This window comes from Mastomys coucha, unplaced genomic scaffold, assembly GCF_008632895.1.
Source record: "Mastomys coucha isolate ucsf_1 unplaced genomic scaffold, UCSF_Mcou_1 pScaffold20, whole genome shotgun sequence".
Lineage (NCBI taxonomy): Eukaryota > Metazoa > Chordata > Mammalia > Rodentia > Muridae > Mastomys > Mastomys coucha.
This window is the reverse complement of record NW_022196903.1, coordinates 139,292,919-139,306,628: the sequence shown is the minus strand read 5'-3', so window position 1 is coordinate 139,306,628 and position 13,710 is coordinate 139,292,919.

Genomic DNA, 13,710 nt, shown 5'->3' with positions numbered 1-13,710 from the left:
GGTGTGGTGTGATACGGGCGTCTCACTGAGCCTTCCACAGAGACATGGTCTCTGCCCTTGGACCATCTGCTGCTACATAAAGCAGCTTCTCTGATGAGCTCAAAGCTGCCTCGATCTACAGGTAGAGAGATACAGGTTTCGAAGGCAGTTTGATTCTACATCCATTTAGCAAATCAACCCTGTGGCCTGTGAATTCCCCAGCCGTGGGTTCCTGGCCAGACTTGCAGTCCTGAGTGTGTGTGTGTGCCTTCCTGTGAAGTGGATCCAAAATCAAACCTGAAAGTCCAACACGTGTGGCACTATTACACCCGTAAGCATTTCTTGGTAGACCAGATGTTGCACCTCTTGGAGTTTGCATCTGGGTAAGAGTGCTGGGGACTTTCCGCCCTCAGCAGCTGTGTAGCACTTTAAGGTCAGGAAGTTTGAACTGATTACTGGAGCTGGCAATTCTCAATCTACAAGCTCAACCCCTTCACCAGGGCTGCTACATTGAATGTGGTGGTTCATGTCTAACTGCAGTAGTCAGGTTAAACCAGAAGTACTGGCTCAGTTTGAGGCCAGCTTGGGCTATGGAGTGAGACAAACAAAACAAAGGCCCTGAGAGCTGTGCAGCATCCCTTGCCTGTGTCATGGCCCCACTTCATAGCCCCTTCCCTCCGCCCACGTTTTGTTTGCCATTACTAGGCTTCTATGCTTCGTGTTGTAGGGACACCTCCTTATCCATTTTCATCTCTACCCCAGCCCTTCCTTTACCTCCACCTCTAGCCAGAAGATGTAGTTCTGACATAGATCCCCATCACTTCAAGAATGTCTGTATCTTTCTGAATGACCCACCTACTTACCATCAGCACATTGGCTTCCGGCCAGCTTCTGTGGGCTCACACACTTAGCTGTTGAAAGAGGGCTTTCAGGTCCCTCTTAGATGACTCTCCAGGTCTGCGGAAATCTCCATCTCTGCTCAGCCAACATCCTGAACACATTGTAGCCCTGCTCTCCCCGTGCTTAGCAGACCACACCCTGCTCTCCCCGTGCTTAGCAGACCACACTGCAGGCCTTCTGCTCCCCATACCCAACTCGCTGTCAGAGTCCTTTCATGTCCCACATTACCCTTGAATGGGTCTTCAACGATGTTCTTTCTGACTTTAAGGATATGACACTATCTGTTATCTGCTACTATGACAGAATGTTGCTGGTGGGTAAACTTATAAATAAAGGGGTCATTGAGCTCATAGACTGGAGACCGAGCTAGAAAAATTGGCCTTATCTGTCTGGCCTCTGGCGAGGATCCCTCTGGCCATGTATCTGTGGGGTGGCCCTGATTATAACGCTCATGTATTTTTGTGAAAGAACTCATTCCCAGAGACCAACGGAGCATCTTCATCACCCAAGTGGCTTGTGCTAGCTTCACCTCTCTTTAAATATTCACTACATCAACCCCATCATACTAGGGGCTCAGCTTCCAGCCCACAACCCATTGGGAGACACTCTATAGCCAAACGGACATCTCCACTAAACATAGATAAATACTGATTCAATGCTATAGCCATGTACTGACCACCAGGCACTAAACAAGGCTGGACTGTGTGTCAGGGAATAAATGCATAGGGCACAGAGACGTCCTCGTGTGGGAAACATACGGTCAAGCAAGTCAGAAAAGCAACAGTGCGCAGCTGCCTAGCTGGTAAGCTTTGTGAGAGCAGGAATTTTGTCTTTATTGTTTTATTTTTTTAATTTTATTGCTAAATCCTTTATAGCCTGATATACACAGTAGGTATTCTGTTGATATTTGTTGAATTAATAAATGAATCAATGAATGATGAACAAAATATGACTCTTTGTGGCTGGAAATGTAGCTTGCTTGGTAGAGTGCATGCCCAGTATACAGGAGGTGCTGGGTTCAACCCACATTCTGCATAATCCGAATGTACAACACCTCTAACCTCATCACTTGATAAGTAGAAGTAGGAAGGCCAGAAGTTCAAGGGAAGTCTTGGCCACATAGTACATTCTAGGCTATCCTGGGCTACATAAACCCTGTTCTCAACGCAACCTAAAAGCAAGACTATGTGGTGGTAAGTCCTCCCATAGAGTTAAATGAAGTGGGAACGGGGCAGTGTTGAGGTGATTTTCAAAGGCTAAGGACATAGGTTTGGTCTTTTTTGGTCTGTCCCAGGCTATAATGATGCTGGAAGAACAGAGGAACCAAGTTTCTACCTCCCATTAATACCAATCCACACAGGAGACTAATAGTATTAAAAGGAGTTGGCTGTGCGTGCGTATCTATGACTTTTGCATCTCTTTAGGATTGGTCTTTAAAATGACCATTTCCATGTTAGACTCTATCATTGAATTACAGATATAAATTATCACAGATAATTTAAATATCTAATATCTTAAAAAGAAATACCCACTGGTGTGGATATTGTCCAATTGGGGTGACAGTTATAGTGAGATGTCCAGGAAAATGAGGAAACAGCACAGACTCTTGGGAACTCCAAACCTGCAGGAGGGTTATGTGTGGCTCACTGTCTTGTAGAGGGCATCAAATTTCTGAAACTGCTCACAAGTGAAGGGAAATTTCCCTATCAGCAAACAAATAGGAAACGAGCAGCCATCAAAGCTCTTGAATCTTCCTACACTGCCTACATGAGTGAAGAGCAGCCTGGGCTGTCAGCTCCACCTTCTCCTTTATACCTTGTAAAGTAACTGGCATTATATTGTTTTCTCCCAAGTAAACACCGTGCTGTGAGTTCTTACTCCCAAGTAAGCACAGTAGGGCTGTTTACCATCATGCTGTGAGTCCTTACTCCCAAGTAAGCACAGTAGGGCTGTTTAACATCATGCTATGAGTCCTTACTCCCAAGTAAGCACAGTAGGGCTGTTTGACACAGTGCTGTGAGTTCTTACTCCCAAGTAAGCACAGTAGGGCTGTTTGGCATCATGTTGTGAGTCCTTACTCCCAAGTAAGCACAGTAGGGCTGTTTGACACGGTGCTGTGAGTCCTTACTCCCAAGTAAGCACAGTAGGGCTGTTTGACATCATGTTGTGAGTCCTTACTCCCAAGTAAGCACAGTAGGGCTGTTTAACATCATGCTGTGAGTCCTTACTCCCAAGTAAGCACAGTAGGGCTGTTTGACACGGTGCTGTGAGTCCTCACTCCCACGTAAGCACAGTAGGGCTGTTGTTTTAGAGTCAATCACTGTGCCAGGGATGGTTCTGACTCTAAGCGAGCTGGCAGCTCCCATGGGTCCCTACAGGAGCAAGGCCCAGATGGTGTGCGAGATTGAGATTCTTGAATTGTCTCTGATTGCTGAGGGTGTTCATGGATGCTCACAGTGACAGGGTTGAATATGCCAATAACAGGTGAGCATTGGTAGTTAAACTCAGAATGCCATTTAAGCCATTGAGACTACTTAGATTATCATGATGGAAAACGCTGACCCATATGTAAAGTTTGGGGTGAAGATGTCTGTCTCTGTCAATGGTCCAAAAGCTTGGCAACAGAGACTTGCTTAGCACAGGGAGGCAAAGCGATGGTCATACACTATGCATGGCACAAGGACGTACACGGACATTCTCATGGGTAATGAAACACTACACACGGAAACTAAATGCATACTTTCTAAAGTCAATTCAGAAGGGGAAAGAAAGCTCGTGGATTACAGGCTGGAGAGATGGCTCGGTGTCTAAGTGTACTAGCTGCTCTAATCCGGGACCCGAGTTCAGTTTCCAGCACCCATGTCAGGCAGCTCACAGCCACCTTTAACTCCAGCTCCAGGAGATAGAATGCTGTCGTCTGGATATCAAGGATACCTGCACTCGTGTGTGCACGCACGCACACACACACACACACACACACACACACACATACACACACACACACAGAGAGAAAGAGAGAGAGACTCATAATTTAATCTTTAAAACATTTTTCTAAAAAAAAAACTAGTGGTTTTAATGAAGAAACATAGTCACTTTGCAGAGAATTTATATCTCTAGTAGAGAGTTAAATTATTCATATCTTTAATTTTGAAATGCTTCAAATTTAAATGTGGGCTAGTATTGTTTTGTCCAGCCATAAAGGCTGTGAATAGTGTGAACAGGGTGTGAACAGTGTGTGAATAGTACGTGAACAGGCTGTGAACAACGTGTGGATAGAGTATGAACAGGCTGTGAACAACGTGTGGATAGAGTATGAACAGGGTGTGAACAGTGTGTGGATAGAGTATGAACAGGCTGTGAACAACGTGTGGATAGAGTATGAACAGGCTGTGAACAACGTGTGGATAGAGTATGAACAGGCTGTGAACAGTGTGTGGATAGAGTATGAACAGGCTGTGAACAGTGTGGATAGAGTATGAACAGGCTGTGACCTGGGTGTGGATAGAGTATGAACAGGGTGTGAACAACGTGTGGATAGAGTATGAACAGGCTGTGACCTGGGTGTGGATAGAGTATGAACAGGGTGTGAACAACGTGTGGATAGAGTATGAACAGGCTGTGAACAGTGTGTGGATAGAGTATGAACAGGGTGTGAACAGTGTGTGGATAGAGTATGAACAGGGTGTGAACAGTGTGTGGATAGAGTATGAACAGGCTGTGACCTGTGTGTGAAGCACTCATTTCATTCTTTTAGTTCAAGCAGCCTTGACTATAATGGAAACCAATCAAACCAAATCTCTCTCTCTCTCTCTCTCTCTCTCTCTCTCTCTCTCTCTCTCTCTCTCTCTCCACACATTGAAGTAATCAGGAATGAAAGGCCATGACCTCATTTCTTTCAGGGTAAAGTCATTCATATATGATAAGTGATTTGAAAGTAGAATAAAAATTTTCCCTCAGTGTTCTGTGCTTTCATGAGCTTGTCTTCATGGTGTTTGTTCAGGAGAGTAATTCCTGAAGGAGCTATGCTCATGTTGACCAATGTTAGGTAAAGTTTACCTCTGGATAATTTGTGCTAGAGAAAGAAATCTTACCAAACAGACTCTTGAAAACTTGGTGAGAGGTTGAGGAAGAGCCTTGTTAAACGAGAAAATGGTTCAGAAAGCAACATTGTATTTAGGACAATAAGAGCAAAAAAAAAAAAAATGTTTCACCGTATATAAGTAGAGTGCCTTTGCCAGATGTACAGGCTAGAAGATATGAGGAAACAACACATTGCCCAGAGAAAAGGAAAATAGAGGATGTGCTAGTGAGTCTCATTTTCTTAAAATGTCAACTATGCCTTCACGTGACACAGCTGGATGGCCACCAATCAACTAGACTAGAAACCCAGTCAAGGGGTCTTTGTATAAACCCGTCTCTAGTCCTCACATCCTCTGCACTGTATGTGCTGTGTTTAAAACATCACCTGTTAATTACTCCAGCATCTCTTATATGTAGAGGGGCCACAGCCTTTACTGAAACCTTATTAAAAATATGTATGGGGCTGGCAAGATGGCTCAGCAGGTAAGAGCATTGACTGCTCTTCGGAAGGTCCTGAGTTCGGATCCCAGCAACCACATGGTGGCTCACAACCATCTGTAATGAGATCTGACGCCTTCTTCTGGTTCGTTTGGAGATAGCTACAGTGAATTACCGGGGAGCAAGCAGGGCTGGAGCGAGCTGGGGCAGAGCGAGCAGGGTCGGAGCCGGAGCGAAGTCCTGAGTTCAATTCCTAGCAGGCACGCACATGATGGTTCACAGCCATCTGTACAGCTACAGTGTACTCATACACATAAAAAATAAGTTAAAAAGATAAAAACATGTATAACACAGTCTACAGTGAAAAGGTCACTGACAGATGACCCCCACCTGTGCTTCTGATTTTGATCTTGAACTTGCCTGGCTATAACCACAGTCAAAGATTGAAACTATCTGAACGTGAGTGTTACTAAGAACATTGCTAATTCTCCTTTGAAGAAACCAATACCAGATAATAACTCACAATATTTTGCCAGGTAGGATGTATGTACGGGTGGAGTATGTGATCTAGGTACATAGTAATGCATTTTTATTGGGCTTCTACCCTGTAACAGCACTACTTAACTCTCTGTGGAGGACTCAGAGACCAGTGGAGTAAGACCATTCCTCCAGGACTTAACGTCAAGTAGGAGCAGAAAACAGTGTGTAAATAAAATTGCTTTAAGGGCTAAGGAGGAATTCTGATTACCTAATATACTTATGGTCCCATTCAAAGTAAAATAGCTTCAACTTTTCTTTAAATGAATATATCATATGTCTCGCTTCAGGTGGTCGGAGCCATGAGCTCTGCTCAACACAGGTGTCCTATGATAAGCTACTCAGTGGCCAGGTCATTGAAATTCATCGGCTAGACTTTAAAGGGGGAGCGCCAGGAGAGTGAATTTGTAGATGGCATGGATGGAGCTGAGAAGCAGGGCTGGAAGGCTGCCAGGATCTCAGGAGCATCTGGTGGCAAGTCCTCTGTGGAGGCAGACAAGGACGACTCCCTAAGCAGGTGGCTGGAGCCTGAGTGTGGTGGGTGTGAGCTCCATGCTGTCCCAGAGAGCATGGCTTTGTTCACTTGGGAGTACCATCTGCTCTTTCCCTGCCTCCCTGCAGAGCACATTGATATATTTCTCTTTATTGGGGAGTGGCCTGGGTGTGCCTCGTTTTTTGCACTCTAGAAAGCCCTTTCCAAACATGAGAGACACATAAAAGAGTAATGCTATTAGCAACAGGATTCTTTTCTTGCAGGTGGTCTCAGCACCAGATGCAGGGACAAGCAGATGTGAGGTGAGAGGGGTGGGTACTACCTCAGAACATTCGACACATGTTTATCAGACAATGCCATCTGGACCCTTATGTAAGAAAGTGCCTCACCGGAAGTGAGGGAAGAAAGCCCGCCCATCCCCCCCACCACCAAAATCTCTGAGACTAGGATTTGGAAGCTGTTTTTGAGGTACAATGTTGCCCTGTTTCAAAAGCCATATTGAAAATGCCAGAGAGAACACTGTGACATTGTCAAAGGGTTGTGACAACTTGCCCTACAGACCCAAGAAATAGGTATGACATTCAGTCCATACTCTGTGACGGTTCATCTTCGTTGTCAACCTGATAACTTAGCATTACCTGAAACAGGGGTTGGTGAGATGGCTCAGCGTGTAAGAGCACCGATTGCTCTTCCGAAGGTCATGAGTTCAAATCCCACCAACCACATGGTGGCTCGCAACCACTGGTAATGAGATCTAATGCCCTCTTTTGGTGCATCTGAAGACAGCTACAGTGTACTTATAATAAATAAATAATAAGTTAATCTAAAAAAAAAAAAAAAAGAATTACCTGAAACCAGTCTTTGAGTATGACATTTCCAAAGAGGTTTAACTGGTAAGCCACCCCAGAGGAGGAAGGAATCATTAGGTAGGAGATTCTCAACTGAACGAAACAAAGACAGTAAAATAAACCGAGCATCAAGTAGCAGCATCCTTCCTCTCTCTACAATGCTGGTGCAATGTGACTGGCAGCCCCAGATTTCTGCAGCCAAGCCCACTTTCCCTCCCCGCCATGGTGGACTGTGCCACCTTCAAACGGTGAGCCAATACAAGCCCTCCCTAAGTTGATCTTGACGGGTCTTTGCCACAGCAGTGAGAATAGCACCTTCCTTGTTAAGGTCTGCTTTACCGATGCTCAAAGGGTCAGGGAAGACTCAGGTTTGGACATGGGAACTGCAGGCAGTATGGGGACCTGGGCATTTAATGGCAACAGTCAGGACTGAGAGACCAAGGTTGGTCCCCACTCTGTGATACTTTATCTTCAAGCGAGGCACATGACAGGAGTGTTGTAGAGGAGATTCAATTGGAAAAGCAGATCTAATCCAGAATGTTTTGATGCAGACGTCTATGCTGGCGGCATTTATAAATTCTGAACAATGAAGAAGCACTGGAGAATCTGAACATAGTCTGAGTTGGGAGGGGAAAAAAAATCACAGTTTAGAGGAGCCAGCTAGAAAGCCAGCGGGAAAGCCTGCGTGATTGGTAGTGAGTGTGACTGCTAATATCAGCTGCCTGCACTTCCGATATTACTGCTTAGAATTGGTGTTGGTGCCCTACGCCACACCTTTTCATCTTGTGTTTATTTATTGAAACTCTTGGAAGCGAGTTAATACCACGGCAACACCACACATACTTTACAGCCATGAGATGGTACCCAAGAGTCACAGATTCCCAACAGTTCGTCCACAGCACTGAAGGAAAACTAAAAACCTCTCCACACATTGCTTACTGTTGTGTGTGGAGACCCTGCTGAATCTAGAAAGGTCTCCTATTCTTAACAAGAAATATATTTTCCCCCCAAGAAGCTTTGAGATTTCTTAGAGCATAAAGCCAAACCAAACCAGACCAGACCAAACCAAACCAAACCAAACCAAACCAAACCAAACCAAACCTCTGAAAGCTATCTACTTTTAGGGACATTGAGTTTCGTGTGTTCATGTCTTGAGGTATTATACAGAATCATTTGGAATTTATAATCCATATATCACCGTCAGCCATGCATACTGCCATGGCCCCCGTCTGGCAATCTGAAACCAGTGTATGGCGAATGACTTTCCAGTATTTCACTCTAGAAAGACCTGAAAATGATGCTCCAACAGTTTATCGGGAACAGGACCAAAACCTTCTTTGTATATATTTTATAGAAAAAGAGTCAGACAATTTTCAGTTTCCTCTGAAATGTTAAAAGACCATCATGTTCATAAATACACTCCCCCTTGAGGATGAACAGCTCCCATTCGAGAGCGCTATGATACGCAAGCCAGCCATGCAGGCATTGTGCTAGTCAGCCTTAAACATGAATTAGAAACATCAAAACCAAGTCAAATGTGAAATTCTTTAACATTAGTAACGCATGATTTATGAAACCCCTCCACCCTGGGCAGAGAGGTGGCTCAATGGTAAGAGCACTGACTGCTCAGTGGTTAGAGCGCTGACTGACTTCTCAGTGGTTAGAGCGCTGACTGACTGCTCAGTGGTTAGAGCGCTGACTGACTTCTCAGTTGTTAGAGCACTGACTGCTCAGTGGTTAGAGCGCTGACTGACTGCTCAGTGGTTAGAGCACTGACTGCTCAGTGGTTAGAGCGCTGACTGACTGCTCAGTGGTTAGAGCGCTGACTGACTGCTCAGTGGTTAGAGTGCTGACTGACTGCTCAGTGGTTAGAGCACTGACTGCTCTGGTGGAGGTCTGGCTCCCAGCACTCATATGGTAGTTCACACCTGGCTGTAATCTCAGTTCCAGGGGATGCAACATTCTCTTCTGTCCCACGTGGGCACTGCATGCATGTGCTACACAAATAGATATGCATTTAAACATTTAAAAAAATGTTTTACAACCAAACATGGTCTCAAGAGTTTGCCTAGCTGAAGGCTGCTGGACAATATAGTGCCGTCACTATCCAACATGATCGATGTGTGCAAGGGACACTTGGTACATGCCCTCCCCCCAGTGCTCACACTCATGTGCACACACCCCAGCACTCACACTCTTGTGCGCACCCCAGTACTCACACTCATGTGCACACACCCCAGCACTCACACTCTTGTGCACACCCCAGTACTCACACTCACGGGCACACACCCCAGCACTCACACTCATGTGCAAATACCCCAGCACACACACTCACGTGCACACACCCCAGCACTCACACTCATGTGCAAATACCCCAGCACACACACTCATGTGCACACACCCCAGTACTCACACTCATGTGCACACATCCCAGCACTCACACTCTTGTGCACACCCCAGTACTCACACTCACATATACATACACCCAGCACTCACACTCATGTGCACACACCCAGCACATGACACAGACTTTTTTCTCTTTCATTTTAATCTCTATGTCTTAGATTTTCCTGACTTCAAACACTTTCAAAGCGGCAGAGACGACACTCTCCCCACTCTTGGGCCTTGTATAAGCACGTACACAGCAGGTTTTCATTTAGAAAATTATATTGGTGCTGAGGATATCATCTGGTTGGTCGAATGCTTAGGCTATTGAGAGGGGAATGTAAAATTAGATTGGTTATTGAAAGTTTGCTAATTTTGTTTGCTTTGCTAAAAAAATATTTCAGACTAATAGCTTTTCTATATCTTAATGGGGAAAGAAAAATATTCAGAATAGGTTCAGGGGCATGTAATCACCCACACAAAAGTATTTCCCATTAGCAGAGACAGGCGAATGGGGAATTTTGTCCTTCTTTCCCATTAGCAGAGACAGTCGAATGGGGAACTTTGTCCTTCATTGTTAATGGAATAGTTTATTTCAGGGTGACTTTCTGGAAACACACATTCACTATCTAGTTAAGCATGCTTTCTTGGTTGACCGCATTCTTACTCATTCTGACATACGTCAAAGTGTATTTTTGGACTTCTCAACATTTTTCCATGTAACACTTTTTTGGTGACTGTTGTGTGCTCTACTGATGGAAAATCCACACTGAATAAAATAGACTAAGCTAGACTAAAAAATAGAATAAGAAAAATCCCAGATTTATTTGTAGTTCAAATAAGACAGACTGTAGACAAATAAATAAATGAAACATGGTGGGTGGCAGGTGGTGACAGGTTCTTTTGAAAAAGAAATGTGGACGGGGGTGGGGAGTAGGGGAAGATTGAGTTCTGGAAGTAAAGTTTAAAATAAAAACAACAAAATCAGTTAAGGTGGTTAGGGACGACCTGGAGGAGAAAGAAGCATTTTAGCAAAGAGCTAAAGATAACGAAAGAGAAAAAGGAGGCAGCTTTCTGAAGAGAGGCCCCTCCAGGTGGTGAACACAGCTGTGCAAAGCACCTGTGGTCCTGACTTGAGGAGGCCAGGCTGGCATCCAGGATTTATACAGGGAGAGTGAGTGGGTACACAGCTGGAAAGGCAGGGGCCCCTTGTTCACCATTCATAGGGTTTGGCCTTTGAATGAGAAGTCTTGAGACTACGTCAAATACCAGAGGATGGGATATAATCTAAGTCCTAGGGGTCACAGGAGACACCTCTGAAGAGCTAGATGTGTGTGACCTTGACCAAGGCTTGGGATCAGATTAGGTCTGGGAAGTTTCATAGTTTTAGTACTTTTGAAAATGAGAAGGAAGCCAGGCAGTGGTGGCACATGCCTTTAACCCTAGCACTTGTGATGCAGAGGCAGGTGGATTTCCAAGTTTGAGGCCAGCCTGGCCTACACAGTGAGTTCCAGAACAGCCAGGCTACACAGAGAAACCCTGTCTTGAAAAACTAAAAAAAAAAAAAAAAAAAAAAAAAAGCAGGAAGGACTGGGGAGGGAAAGATTTTAAAGACATGAAGAAAGTTAAGAATAATGAAGACAGTACCCATAATGACCCTAGCACAGCACTGTGGCCCGCCCTGGTTCTGGTAAACTCAGAAAGCCTGGAGCCCACAGAACTTCTTACAATCATAACACAGTGGGCTTTAGTGCAGAGCCCTTCCTCGAGCCGGGGAAGATCTACCATCAGTGGTTCTCAGCCTGTGGATCACAACCCCTTTGGGGACTGTATGTCAGATATTCTGCATATCAAATATTTACATATGATTCATAACAGTAGCAAAATTACAATTATGAAGTAGCAACCAAAAAATTGTATGGTTGGGGGTCACAACAACATGAGGAACTGTATTAAAGGGTTGCAGCATTATGAAGGTTGAGGATCACTGCCTTCCGCCTGGTTTGTCAGCTGTAACTACCCTCAAAGTGCACAGTAATTTCATTTGGAGACACTTTATCATGAGTCTGGGAAGCTGAATCAATTAATACTTGTAAAATAACTCAAGATCCTCATTATTCCAAGACTTATCTAAAAACAAGGGAGTTCAGTGACAGGGTGTAAGCGTATCACTTGCATGTCTTCCTTCGTGCTTTGTCTTAGTGGTGTATAGTCACCATTCTTGGTAGATGCTATATAATGAGAGTCCAGCCCGTTTGAAGTTCAGGGAAGCTCACTATTGCATGACTCTTGTACTAGTAAACAGGTTAGTACAGCTGTCTTTTGCACATCCATTTCCAAGTGTGGCATAGGCGCTCTAGAAATTCTAGGACCTTTGCAAGGGGTTGGCAAGGTCAAGTCTACACAGGCCTCATCAGGATTTGGAAGTATTAGTCTCCTGTTCAATTTTCATGTTTCTCATTAACATATAAGAGACTTTCAGGATGCTATGGTGATAACTAAACAGATAGGATGTCGGGCAGAGATGGGGTGCCTAGGTTCTTCTGCTAAGTAAGCATTCACAGTGATTTGCAAGTTAAAACAATGTCATTCTTGAGAAGACCTTCATAGATGATTCGTGAAAGAGGACAGAATGGCCTCCAGGAACACAAGAAACAGCCAGAATCATTCAGAAGAGGAACAGAACTCAAAATCATCAGGTAGCTGCTCTCACTGGTTAGCCACACTGTCGAGAGACAATGAGTCCCGTTGAGTGCGGGGAGAAATGGGACTCCTTGCCCTGGTAGATGCAGAGTTCAGTGAGAGCTGCCATTAGAGAGAAGATGATTGTGGAAGTGCTCCAACTATTAAAAACAGAACCACCAGGGCCACTGTTGAGTGTGCTGTCATATTAAATGAAATCTGCATCTCAAAGAGGTAATTGCTGTTTCATGTCTCTTTCCAGTGGCATAGGGGGAAAAAATCAAAGACCATGAGTCCAACGAAGTGTGCCCCAATGGGCGGACAGGCGAAGGAAATGGGGTGCATGTACAGGGTGGAGTGCTAGTTGGTTGTAAAACAAAGTGAAGTCTCGACATTCATGATGCTGTGGATGGACCTGAGGATGTTACATTAAGTGAGCTTAGCCAGGAACAGAAGACAAATGCCCTAAAACCTAAAATGTGTCATCCAAGATGACAATGTCATAAAACAAGAACAGAATGGCAGGCACCTTAAGTTCAATGGCTGGGGTGTGGGGAGACGCTGGCCAGGGGGCTTGTAAACCCAGGGAGAGGGAATGATGCTTTCTAATGTCCAGAACAAGCAAATGTGTAGACAGAAAAGAGATGAGTGCCTGAGGTTGGAGGTGCAGGACCAGGACAGACAGGGAGAAACAGAGGTGATCTCACGGCTGGAGAGTATGAAATGTCCTGTAATCAACCATGGCAATGGCTATACAACCTTGTGAGCATACTGGAAAGCACTGGGTTTTCACTTTACATAGATGAGTACGTTGCAGTTCTCAATACAGCTGTGTCTTAGTCAGGGTTTCTATTTATGCACAGACATCATGACCAAGAAGCAAGTTGGGGAAGAAAGGGTTTATTCGGCTTACACTTCCACGTTGTTACTGTTGATCACCAAAGGAAGTCAGGACTGGAACTCAAGCAGGTCAGGAAGCAGGAGCTGATGCAGAAGCCATGGAGGGATGTTCCTTACTGGCTTGCTTCCCCTGGCTTGCTCAGCCTGCTCTCTTATAGAGCCCAAGACTACAAGCCCAAGGATGGCACCACCCACAAGGGGCCCTACCCCCTTGATCACTAATTGAGAAAATGCCCTACACTGGATCTCATAGAGGTATTACCTCACCTGAAGCTCCTTTCTCCGTGATAACTCCAGCCTGTGTCAAGTTGACACAAAACCAGCCAGTACAAGCTGTTTTAAAGGACGGCTGGCAAGACTTGAGTAGTGAAGATCCTTGCTGCTAAACCTGAGTTCAGTTCTGCCACGGACCGGGATTTCTCGCGGGGTCCCTGTTCCGAGGGACAAGGGATTCTGGCCAGGTGGGCA